The sequence below is a fragment of the Scyliorhinus torazame genome, chromosome 19, assembly GCF_047496885.1.
Source record: "Scyliorhinus torazame isolate Kashiwa2021f chromosome 19, sScyTor2.1, whole genome shotgun sequence".
Lineage (NCBI taxonomy): Eukaryota > Metazoa > Chordata > Chondrichthyes > Carcharhiniformes > Scyliorhinidae > Scyliorhinus > Scyliorhinus torazame.
The window spans coordinates 108,380,905-108,393,067 of NC_092725.1; the positions used below are offsets into that span (position 1 = coordinate 108,380,905).

General features: G+C 43.7%; 1 protein-coding gene across 8 annotated transcripts in view; it reads left to right on the forward strand.

Moving 5' to 3' along the window:
• Positions 1–5,625: 5,625 nt before the first annotated feature.
• The window catches only part of LOC140396419 (chemokine-like protein TAFA-2), a 373,625-nt gene continuing 367,087 nt past the window's right edge, over positions 5,626–12,163 (forward strand). For 4 of the 8 annotated variants that reach the window (XR_011936520.1, XR_011936526.1, XR_011936527.1 and 1 more), the window contains exon 1: positions 5,926–6,071. The gene's annotated coding sequence lies outside the window, so the exon portion shown is untranslated. Of the gene's footprint in view, positions 5,751–5,925; positions 6,072–6,136; positions 6,377–6,419; positions 6,558–12,163 lie in introns of those variants that run through there. The other 4 variants (XR_011936524.1, XR_011936521.1, XR_011936522.1 and 1 more) reach the window with 4 other exon arrangements.

Genomic DNA, 12,163 nt, shown 5'->3' on the forward strand with positions numbered 1-12,163 from the left:
GGACGGGTTGCATCTGAACCAGAGGGCACCAATATCCTGGGAGGGAGGTTTTCTAGTACTCTTCGGGAGGGTTTAAACTAATTTGGCAGGGGAATGGGAACCGGATTTGTAGTCCAGCAACTAAGGTAGCCGTTGTTCAGGTCGTCAAAGCGTGTAGTGAGGCAGTGGGGAAGGTAACACTGACAAAGGAGAATACTTGCAGGCACGGAGATGGGTTGAAGTGTGTATACTTCAACGCAAGAAGCATCAGGAATAAGGTGGGTGAACTTAAGGCATGGATCAGTACGTGGGACTACGATGTGGTGGCCATCACGGAAACTTGGATAGAAGAGGGGCAGAAATGGGTGTTGGAGGTTCCTGGTTATAGATGTTTCAATAAGATTAGGGAGGGTGGTAAAAGAGGTGGGGGACGGGGGATGGGAGGGGGGGGGGGACGGGGGGGGTGGGGGTGGGGGGGGCATTGTTAATTAGAGATAGTATAACAGCTGCAGAAAGAAAGTTCGAGGAGTATCACCCTAATGAGGTAGTATGGATTGAAGTCAGAAATAGGAAAGGGGCAGTCACCTTGTTGGGAGTTTTCTATAGGCCCCCCAATAGCAGCAGAGATGTGGAGGAACAGATTGGGAAACAGATTTTGGAAAGGTGCAGAGGTCACAGGGAAGTAGTCATGGGTGACTTCAACTTCCCAAATATTGAGTGGAACCTCTTTAGATCAAATAGTTTAGATGAGGTGGTGTTTGTGCAGTGTGTCCAGGAAGCTTTTCTAACAAAGTATGTAGGTTGTCCGATCAGAGGGGAGGCCATATTGGATTTGGTACTTGGTAATGAACCAGGGCAAGTGATAGATTTGTTAGCGGGGGAGCATTTTGGAGATAGTGACCACAATTCTGTGACTTTCACTTTAGTAATGGAGAGGGATAGGTGCGTGCAACAGGGCAAGGTTTACAATTGAGGGAAGGGTAAATACGATGCTGTCAGACAATAAGTGAAGTGCATAAGTTGGCCACATAGGCTGTCAGGGAAGGACACAATTGAAATGTGGAACTTGTTCAAAGAACAGATACTACGTGTCCTTGATATGTATGTCCCTGTCAGGCAGGGAAGAGATGGTCGAGTGAGGGAACCATGTTTGACAAGAGAGGTTGAATGTCTTGTTAAGAGGTGTTTTTGAAAACTCACCACTATCCTTAGAAGTCCCCCTATACCAAAAAGGGCCGACATTCTAAATGGTGATCAAGGATTCTCACTCCCCGACTCCGATGCAAGCTTCAGTGGGTGCTATTCAGGTCAAACTATATTTTCAAGTTATCCCCCGGTATAACCCATACCTTCACCGAAGATTTCATCTACTTACCACTTAGTAGCATCGATCCTGGGTCCCGCATTGCTAAGTAAGTAAAGTAGACTTTGGAATAACCACTGTTTCAGGTTAAAACTTTTAAGTTATCTTATTATTATATATTTTTTTCTCTTTTTTAAAAGATGCAATCATTGTCTTTACAGAAAAGTAAAAAGATCTTGCTTCTGGATCCTTCTGGTTGGTTGAAGGGACCTTCAGGCCCAACTTGACAATCAATCTTCTTTAAAGTCTGGTCTTCTTTAGATGTATCAGCTATTTTAGCTTGGCTGCTCTGCCCTGTCCATTTCCCATGGCCGAGCTGATTGTAATCTGAGTCTAGCTGCTTGTTCCTTCTCTGCTTCTCTCTCTCTCCCTCTGAGCTCTGGTTCTGGATCTGAATCTGAATCTGATAGTTCCTGCCCTGGTCTCGAGGTTTATATTTGCTTTCTAACAATTACGTTTTTTGATGTTATTGTAAAGTAACTCTTATTTTCTTTGATTGTAAAAAGTACCTTTTGATCTAAACCTTTTAATCCAACTAAGTATACATTTTGACATGACTTCATCTCATAGATCTGATTACATTGTTTCCTTTGTGGTGTTCAAAATGCTTTGGTTTCAATAGGTGTTACTTTTAATTCCTGTCATTTCTATAGTTTTATTTTCCAATTGTGTCCTCAGCTCAATTTTGACTTTGATTTTGGCTTTGAATTATGTTTCTCGTAGACTGATAAACCTGGTATTAGCAAATGTTCACACCTAGAATTTCATCCATTCTTTTCCAGATCCTTACTAAGTTAGTTACTTTCAAAGAAGGTGTGAGCCATTATTTTTGGCTTCAATCAAAATCCTATTTGTCTTGTTTGCTCAGCCTGCTTGACCAAGGCTATCTGCATTTTACAATCCTTCCCTGGCAGCTGCTGTTAACCCTTTGTGGGATCTTTCCCTGTATCCTATCATGTTTCTCTCAGACCAGATATTGCCAGACTTCCATGTTTCAAACGACACATCTTTCCATATTATCAATTACAGAGGAAGAAGGAGACCTATGTAAGGCTGAGGGAACACGGTTCAGACAGGGCGCTGGAGGGATACACAATAGCCAGGAGGGAACTGAAGAAAGGGATTAGGAGAGCTAAGAGAGGGCATGAAAAATCTTTGGCGGGTAGGATCAAGGAAAACCCCAAGGCCTTTTACACATATGTGAGAAATATGAGAATGGCTAGAGCGAGAGTAGGTCCAATCAAGGACAGTAGCGGGAGATTGTGTATTGAGTCTGAAGAGATAGGAGAAATCTTGAGCGAGTACTTTTCTTCAGTATTTACGAATGAGAGGGGCGATATTGTTGGAGAGGACAGTGTGAAACAGATTGGTAAGCTCGAGGAGATACTTGTTAGGAAGGAAGATGTGTTGGGCATTTTGAAAAACTTGAGGATAGACAAGTCCCCTGGGCCTGATGGGATATATCCAAGGATTCTATGGGAAGCAAGAGGTGAAATTGCAGAGCCGTTGGCAATGATCTTTTTGTCCTCACTGTCAACAGGGGTGGTACCAGGGGATTGGAGAGTGGCGAATGTCGAGCCCCTGTTCAAAAAAGGGACTAGGGATAGCCCTGGGAATTACAGGCCAGTTAGTCTTACTTTGGTGGTAGGCAAAGTCATGGAAAGGGTACTGAGGGATAGGATTTCTGAGCATCTGGAAAGACACTGCTTGATTAGGGATAGTCAGTATGGATTTGTGAGGGGTAGGTCTTGCCTCACAAATCTTATTGAATTATTTTAGGAGGTTACCAAGCACGTGGATGAAGGTAAAGCAGTGGATGTAGTGTACATGGATTTTAGTAAGGCATTTGTTAAGGTTCCCCATGGGAGGCTTATGCAGAAAGTAAAGAGGCATGATAGTGGGAAATTTGGCCTGTTGGATAACGAACTGGCTAACCGATAGAAGTCAGAGAGTGGTGGTGGATGGCAAATATTCAGCCTGCACCCCAGTTACCAATGGCATACCGCAGGGATCAGTTCTGGGTCCTCTGCTGTTTTCTGATTTTCATTAATGACTTAGATGAGGGAGTTGAACGGTGGGTCAGTAAATTGTGGATAGTGAGGAGAGCTGTTGTCGGCTGCAAAGAGACATACATAGGATGCAGAGCTGGGCTGAAAAGTGGCAGATGGAGTTTAACCCTGAAAAGTGTGAGGTTGTCCATTTTGCAAGGGCAAATATGGATGCAGAATACAGGGTTAACGGTAATGTTCTTGGCAATGTGGAGGAGCAGAGAGATCTTGGGGTCTATGTTCATAGATCTTTGAAAGTTGCCACTCAAGTGGATAGAGCAGTGAAGAAGGCCTATGGTGTGCTTGCGTTCATTAGCAGAGGGATTGAATTTAAGAGCCGTGAGGGTGATGATGCAGCTGTACAAAACCTTGGTAAGGCCACATTTGGAGTACTGTGTGCAGTTCTGGTCGCCTCATTTTAGGAAGGAAGTGAAAGCTTTGGAAAAGGTGCAAAGGAGATTTACCAGGATGGTGCCTGGAATGGAGAGTAGGTATTACGAGGAAAGGTTAAGGGTGCTAGGCCTTTTCGCATTAGAACAGAGAAGGATGAGGGGAGACTTGATAGAGGTTTATAAGATGATCAGGGGAATGGATAGAGTAGATAGTCAGAGACTTTTTACCCGGGTAGAACAAACCATTACAAGGAGACATAAATTTGAGGTGAATGGTGGAAGATATAGGGGGGATGTCAGAGGTAGGTTCTTTACCCAGAGAGTAGTGGGGGCATGGAATGCACTGCCTGTGGAAATAGTTGAGTCGGAAACATTAGGGACCTTCAAGTGGCTATTGGATAGGTACATAGATTACGGTAGAATGATGGGGTGTAGATTAATTTTTTCTTAATCTAGGACAAAAGTTCGGCACAACATCGTGGGCCGAAGGGCCTGTTCTGTGCTGTATTTTCTATGTTCTATGTTCTATGGATTAAAGGCTTGCCCTGTCCACTCTGCACATTGGTGTTGTAACATTGAGAAAGGAATAGAAGTTTAAAAAAACGTATGCCATACATAAAGTGAATATTACATCTATCACGATTATATGGAAGTATCTCCGAATTTAACTTGATCTATGCAGACAACTTAAATACCATGTGTAGTGACCATTTTACAATGTTGACAGTGTTTCTTGTATTGTATTGAAGCACCTCAGAGTGCAACATAATCTATGGAGAGAACATGAATATTATTGTACTTTGTGTGGTGGCCATTTTGAAATAATTGCAATGTTCTTTCAGATATTTTACGAATAAAGTCTAATTTTGAAAAAAAAGTATGACACATCACTTTGGCATAACAGGCATCCAGTAATATTTTAATAATGCATAATGTTTCAGAAATATTAGGATTCTATTGCCCTTTGAAACGAAAATGTTTATAGCACTTTAAGGGTGGACCTCACAGAGGAAGGAGAAACTATCTGAATGGAAACGAAATTGGACAGCAATCGTTCCAGCTTCTGCAAGCATTTGGAAAGAGGAAGGGAATCAGGGCTGCAAAACCGCACACAAACTCTTGAGGGAGACAGAGACTTAGGTTTCGTCATTAGCCAGTCCCTAAAATCGAGTTGAAAGCCTTTCACTCACCTTCTAACCTTGAATCGTCGATACCTGGTCGCAGTGTTAACAACACAGAAGAAAATATTCGACAATGACAATCGCTGATGATACGATTCCCTGTTTTTGGAGAGTGCCAGCTCGGAAGTTAGGGCACCGCCAGTTAGCAGGTCCCAAGCAAGTTTTCGATTTTGAAATGTTGAGGGAATTTGACCGGATTATCATGTGCGGTCAATTTGATTTACGCAGAAAAATCTGAAGTGCCCCCCACCTCCCCCACCCACAGCCTCCTTTGCAAGAAAAACTTTGCTCTCAAACAATGGATCAGCCTGTCAGCAATATTTATTACAGTCCATGTTACTTTCTGCTTCGTTTGCTGTCTCGAGCGCTGCCCATGGGTTTGGTGATCTGCTGCTGGTGTTGTAGTTTTACCCCTGACTTTCATGAATGTATTATTCAACCCATGTTTTCAATGAGGCTGAGATCGTCCATTGTTGTCCCACTCCCCCACCCCTCACCCCTCTGTCATATTCTTGGCATGTTTGGTGCGGCGATGGAGGGGGGCGAGGTCCCTCGTTTCCCAGAAACAGATGACCTGTGAAATTGCTCTACCCCCCCCCCCCCTCGATAACGAACAGAAAGATCAGACAAAACAGCCACGGGCAGCCACCATATCATTTATTGACCAGCCTGCATTTATTTAAAACAACACAGGACAGACACGGGGGGAGGGGGGGGTGAAACTACCCAGGACATCAGCTGGAGCTACTTGGCAGAATAGCTCAACGTGGCATTGACGGGACAACTGGTGTGTATTGGAGAGGGGGGCGGGGGGGGGGGGGGGGTAGATAGGGGAAGGGGTGGGGGAGGAGGAAAGTGATTGTGTGATATTCCGGGTTGTCCCGATTTTAAAAATAAATATTTGTAGAGATCTACATGGATGCAGATTTCCTGGAGGCGAATCGATCTGTCCAATCGGCTTTCCCAAGAGAGAGTGAGAGAGGGAGCGGGGCGGGGGGGTTAACTACAGCAGGAAAGCGAGCACATCAGAGATGGAGTGAGATCAGTAACTGGTGCGGGAAGCGGTGTCTGGCTTTGGAGACCCTTGGACGCGATCGCTGCGATCTCAGTAAGATTTGGCTGGGGGGGGGGGGGGGGGGGGGTGACTTGGCGTGTGTGTATGTGTGTGTTTGCTCAGTTAGTGCCACAGCTCTGCTCTGTGTACAGAGGCAGAGAGGAAGAGAGAGAGAGAGAAAGGAGGCAGGAACCGTAAGAGACAGCGTTACATTGGGGCGTTTACACTTTGGTCAAAATTGCACCGGAGAAGGTCCTTTCCACGCCCCCCCCCCCCTTCCTTTTCCAGAATGCAGTGCAGACTTCATCTTCCTTAAAGTAAAGGTGGACAGGTATTTCTCCCGGAAGGAGGGGCTGCAGGTAAGTGATCAAAGTCAAGAGATGTTGCATTAAGGAAGGATGGCTGTGTCATATCTTTAACAATGCACTTCACACCGTCGTCACGGGCAGGTACAGACAAGGTAACCATAGCCAGCAAACCGGAAAACATTTTAAGACATTGGAATCGCACCAAAAGATAACTGCTTGGATTATGAAAACGGTAAAAAGAAAGGATTGGAATCGACATAAAATTAAGTTTTGAGGGGAGTCGTTAGCTGACAGTGTGAAGATCGTCATCGCCTGGCTTTGCTTTTTAAAACCTGGGACGGGTTCATTGCGTTTCAATTTCCAACAAGATGTATCTTATTCCTTCTGTCTCGGGCTTTTGGATATTTGTGGTTAACTGGTTGTTCCCAGCTAGTTTGGTCTAATGTCTTTCTGTCTGTATTTGTGTGTGTGTCTGTGTGTGTGAGGCAGTGTACGAAAGTGTGAATGGATGTGTATGTGAAATTGCGAGTGCGTTTTGTTAGTGTCGAAACGAAAGTGTGCTAGTGTGCGTTATATGGAAGATGCGAAAGGATAGGAGTCCGTGTGTGTTTGTGTGATATGTGTAATATGGTGGAGTGTTAGAGTTCAGATGGGTATCCGAGTTCTGTGTGTGGGTTTTCTCGTGTGTGTGTGTGTGTTCGTGTTGTCTGTAGCAATGTGCCGTGGCTGTGTGCGAATGTTTATGCGCGCTTATGTATGAGGATGTCTGATTATATATACATGTGTGAGATATTGTATATGATTGGGTTTGTGCACGCGCGGCTGTTTGTGTGGCTAGGATTATAGCTCTGTTTGCATCTGGGTGCACGTCCATGTGTTTGTATAATATGAGGCTCTGCGAGGCCGGGTCTGAGAGTGCGTGAAGTTGTCATGTAAGAAAGTGTGCAAGACTCTGTGAAAATGAGCGTTTGGCTCTCCGTGTGAATATGAGAATGTAAGGCCGTGTGTGTATGAAGGTAGATGGAAGTGTGTAAGGTTATGTGTGTGTAAACGTGCAAAGCTGTATGTACGTATGAATAGATAAGAGTGTGTGAGACTTTATGTGTATATTCTGAGAAGAGATGAGTGCGTGTGAGGTTGTGTGCATATAATAAATGGAAATGTGCCAGGGTGTGTATATACTAGATGAATGTGTATGAGGCTGTATATGTATAATAGACAAGGTGTGTGACGCTGTGTGTGTCTAGTGGATGATTATGTGTCAGACTGTGTATATACTAGATGAATGTGTATGAGGCTTTGTATGTATAATAGATGAGTGTGTGTGAGGCTGTGTTTGAATAATAGATGATTGCGTGTCAGGCTGTGTGAATGTACTAGATGAATGTGTGTGTATATATACAAGATGTGTGTGAGGGCTCTCTGTACGTAATAGATGACTGAGGCTGCGTGAATAAAATCTGAATGTGTGTCAGGCTGTGTAAATGTATTAGATGAATGTGTGAGGCTCTATATTATAGAGGTGTGTTTGTGACACTGTAGATAAATTTATGCCGGGCTGTGTGTATATAATAGATGAGTGTGTGTGAGACTGTGTGTATATAATAGAGGAATGTGTATGTCTGTGTGTATATAGAGAGTGTTTATGAGACTAGGTGTGTATAATAGATGAATATGTGTGAGGCTAGGTGTGTATATACTAGATGAGTGGGTGTGAGGCTGTGTGTGTAAAACAGGTATGCAAGGCTGTTTGTATACTAGGTTAGAATGCATAATTCTGTGTGTGTGTGATAAATTATTGTGTGGGGCTGTGTGTATAATAGATGAATGAGTATGTGTGAGGCTGTGTGTGTATATAATAGATGAACATGTGTGAGGTTGTGTGTGTAAAATAGGTGGATGTGTGTGAAACTGTGTCTATAATAGATGAGTGTGTGGGGCTGTGTCTCCATACTAGATGAGTGTGTGAGGCTGTGTATGTATATCATAGATGAATATATGTGAGGATGTTTGTGTTAAATACATTAGTGTGTGGAGAGGCTGTGTATAATAGTTGAGTGCGTGTGGGACTGAGTGTGTATAATAGATGAGTGCATGTGAGGCTGTGTGTATCTAATAGTTGAGTGTGTGAGAGGCTGTCTGTGTATAATAGATGAGTGGATGTCGGTCTGTGAGTGTAAAATGGATGAGTGTGTGTTCGGCTGTCTATATAATGTGTGTGCGAGGCTATGTGTATGTAATAGATGTCTGTGTGAGGCTGAGTGTATATAGTAGATGTGTCTGAGGCTGTGTGTATATAATAGATGAGTGTAGATGGAACTGTGTATGTGAATTAGATGTGTGTGTGAGGCTGTGTATCTAATAGTTGAGTGTGTGTGAGGCTGTGAGTGTAAAATAGATGAGTGTGTGTGAGGCTGTGAATAAATAACAGCTGAGTGTGTGCGAGGCTGTGTGTCTATAATGAGTGTCTGTGAGGCTGTGTGTATATAATAAAGGAGTGTATGAGGCTCTGGATATAATGGATCAGTGTGTGTCAGATTGTGTGTATAAAATAGATGTATATGTGTGTATATATGTGAGACTGTGCATATAATAGATGAGTGTGTGATGCTGTTTGTACATAATAGGTGAGTGTGAGGCTGCATGTGTATAATAAATGAGCTTATGTGAGGCTGTGTGTATACTCCATGGAATCCATAGAATCCCTACTGTGCAGAAGGAGGCCATTCGGTCCATGGCCAATCCACCTAACCTGCACATCTTTGACCCATTATAGATGAGTGTGTGTGAGATGTGTATGATAGATGAGTGAGTGAGCCTGTATGTATACAATAGGTAGTGTGTCTGAGCCTGTGTATATAATAGATGAGTGTGTGTGAGGCTGTGTGTATATAATAGGTTAGTGTGTCTGAGCCTGTGTATATAATAGGTCAGTGTGTCTGAGCCTGTGTATATAATAGATGAGTGTGCATTAGGCTGTGTATATATAATAGATGAGTGTGTCTGAGCCTGTGTATATAATAGATGAGTATGTGTGAGGTTTGTGTATATAATAGATAAGTCTGTCTGAGCCTGTGTATATAATAGGTGAGTGTCTCTGAGCCTGTGTATATAATAGATGAGTGTGTGTGAGGCTGTGTATAATAGATGAGTGTGTGTGAGGCTGTGTGTCTTTAATAGATGAGAGTGAGTGTGAGGCTGTGTATATAATAGATGAGTGTGTGTGAACCTGTGTGTACATAATAGCTGTGTGTCTGAGCCTGTGTGTATATAATAGATGAGTTTGTGTGAGGCTGTGTGTGTGTAATAGATGTGTGCGAGGTTGAGTATATAATAGATGAGCGTGTGAGGCTGCGTATGATAGATGAGTGCGTGTGTGGTGTGAAGCTGGGTGTGTATATAATAGATGAGTGTACGTGAGGCTGTGTATAATAGCTGAGTGTGTGAGAGGCTGAGTGCATAATAGATGAGTGTGTGTGTGAAGCTGTATATATATGATAGATGTGTATGTATGAGACTATATAATAGATGAGTATGTGTGAGGCTGCGTATATAATAGATGAATGAGTGTGAGTATATGATAGATGATTGTGTGAGGCTGTGTATGTGAGGCTGTGCTTGTATAATAGATGTGTCACTGTCAAACTGTATATAATAGATGAGTGTATGTGAGACTGTGTGTATGAGACTGTGTGTGAGGTTTTGTGTATAATGAGTGTGTGTGAGGCTGTGCTTGTATAATAGACGTGTCTATGTGAGACTATATAATAGATGAGTGTGAGGGCTGTGTATATAATAGATGAGTGTGTGAGAGGCAGTGTGTTTAATGAGTGTGTGTGAAGCTGTGTGTGCAATGAGTATGTGTGTAGCTGTTTGTGTATAATAGAGGCTATGTGTATTTGAGAGAAGTGTGAATATGAGGCTATGTGTGTCTGCAGTGAGAGTGGATAAAGTCATTTCTGCTAAGATATTTGCTTAAACCAGGTATTCCTCCATCGCGCACTGGCCTCTTTGTATCACCACACCGACAGCAGATCAATGGCAGACCCCAGCTTTCTCTTCAGCAGTTAGATGTAGTACTTGGCGAAGGGGATCAAATGATATGGGTGGGAAGGCGGGATGAGGCTGTTGAATTTGATGATCAGCCATGATCACAATGAATGGCGGAGCAGGCTGGAATGGCCGGATGGCCTTCTACCGGCTCCTATTTTCCATATTTCTATGTTGACCTGGAGTGAAGGATGTTGCTACTCACTCAGTATCGATAAGCAGCCACAGCCCGCAGGTTTGTGCATTAGTGATTGGAAAATGTGTCGGGATATTTGCAAATGGAAGCTGCCAGCCAGAAAATGTTAAAACCTTTCCAACAACCTGGCTGGTTAGCATACAACCAGCGATGACCAAGCCCACCTTCACCTCTCCCCTTATTAACCCAACCTTTACTCATTTTTCATATTGGTCGTTTTATCTTTTAGAATCTTACCACACAGCGGGAGGCTCTTTGGTCTATCGTGCCTGTTAGGGACTCTTTGTAACAGTTTCCAGTTATTCCTACTCCCACTCCCGTCACAGCCCCGCAGAATTCCACCTTTTTTGTTTGCAATTGAGTTTGCTCCAAATGGATTTCACGAGCGCTTCCCGCTGCTTTAGGAACCTTCGTTTTCTCATACTTCACTCTCTTGAAGCGTGCGGTGAGGGAATTGCACCGTCTCGCAGTTTAATATCACCCAATGCGAACCGGGCTCGCCGCAAACCTTTTAAATTCATTTGGCAAATTACTGCCGAGTTGTGATTTCTCAGTCTGCCGCCTCGATACCTCATTCTCTCTATCAGCTTGTCTGTTTAATCCTCAGCTTTATCCGCCGTCCTCTTCCTCACCTTCAACTCCGCCCGAGTTACATTTTTATTCTTTTTGCAACAAAAGAAAAGTTGGAAAGGAAATTATTTTGTTCAAGGTGGAAATCTCACAGTTATTTTTCAACATCTTTTCCATCTCTTTCCTCCCTCCTCTTGTTTTTCTCCTTCCGTTCTCGAGTACTTTTTCATTCAGTGTGGCCGCATGCGAATGTCTGCATGGATTGGAGAAGGTCCTCTCCGCTGTTCAGGTGATCGCTGAACAGGGTTTGAGAGCTGGACAGCTCCCACCGTGTGTGTGCCTGTGTGGGTGTGCCTGTCTGTGTGTCAGTGCAGTGTGTGTCAGTGTGTCCGTGTCCGTATGTGTGTCAGTGTGTGTGTCTGTATGTGTGTCAGTGTGTGTGTCAGTGAGTGTGTGTGTCAGTGTGTGTGTGTGTCAGTATGTTTGTGTGTCAGTCAGTGTGTGTGTCACTGTGTGCATCAGTGTCTGTGTCAGTGTGTCTGAGTGTCAGTGTGTGTGTCACTGTGTGTGTCTGTATGTGTGTCTGTGTGTGTGTGTCAGTGTGCATCAGAGTGTGTCTGTGTGGCTGTGTCAGTGTGTGTGTGTCTGTATGTGTGTCAATTTGTGTCAGTGTGCGTGTCAGTGTGTGCATCAGTGTCTGTGTCAGTGTGTGTTAGTGTGTGTTTGTGTGTCTGTCAATATATGTGTGTGTCAGTGTGTTTGTATGTGTGTGTGCATATTTGTGTGTGTCAATGTATTTGTGCCAGTGTGTGTGTCATTGTGTCAGTGTATGTGTCTGTGTCTTTGTGTGTGTGTCAGTGCACTTGTGTCAGTCTTCGTGTGTGTGTTAGTGTGTGCATCAATGTGTGTATGTGAGTGTGTGCATCAGTTTGTGTCAGCACGTTTGAGTATGTGTCAGTGTGTTTGTGTGTGTTTGTGTGCCAATGTGTGTGTGTCAGTGTGTTTGTGTGTCAGTGTCAGTG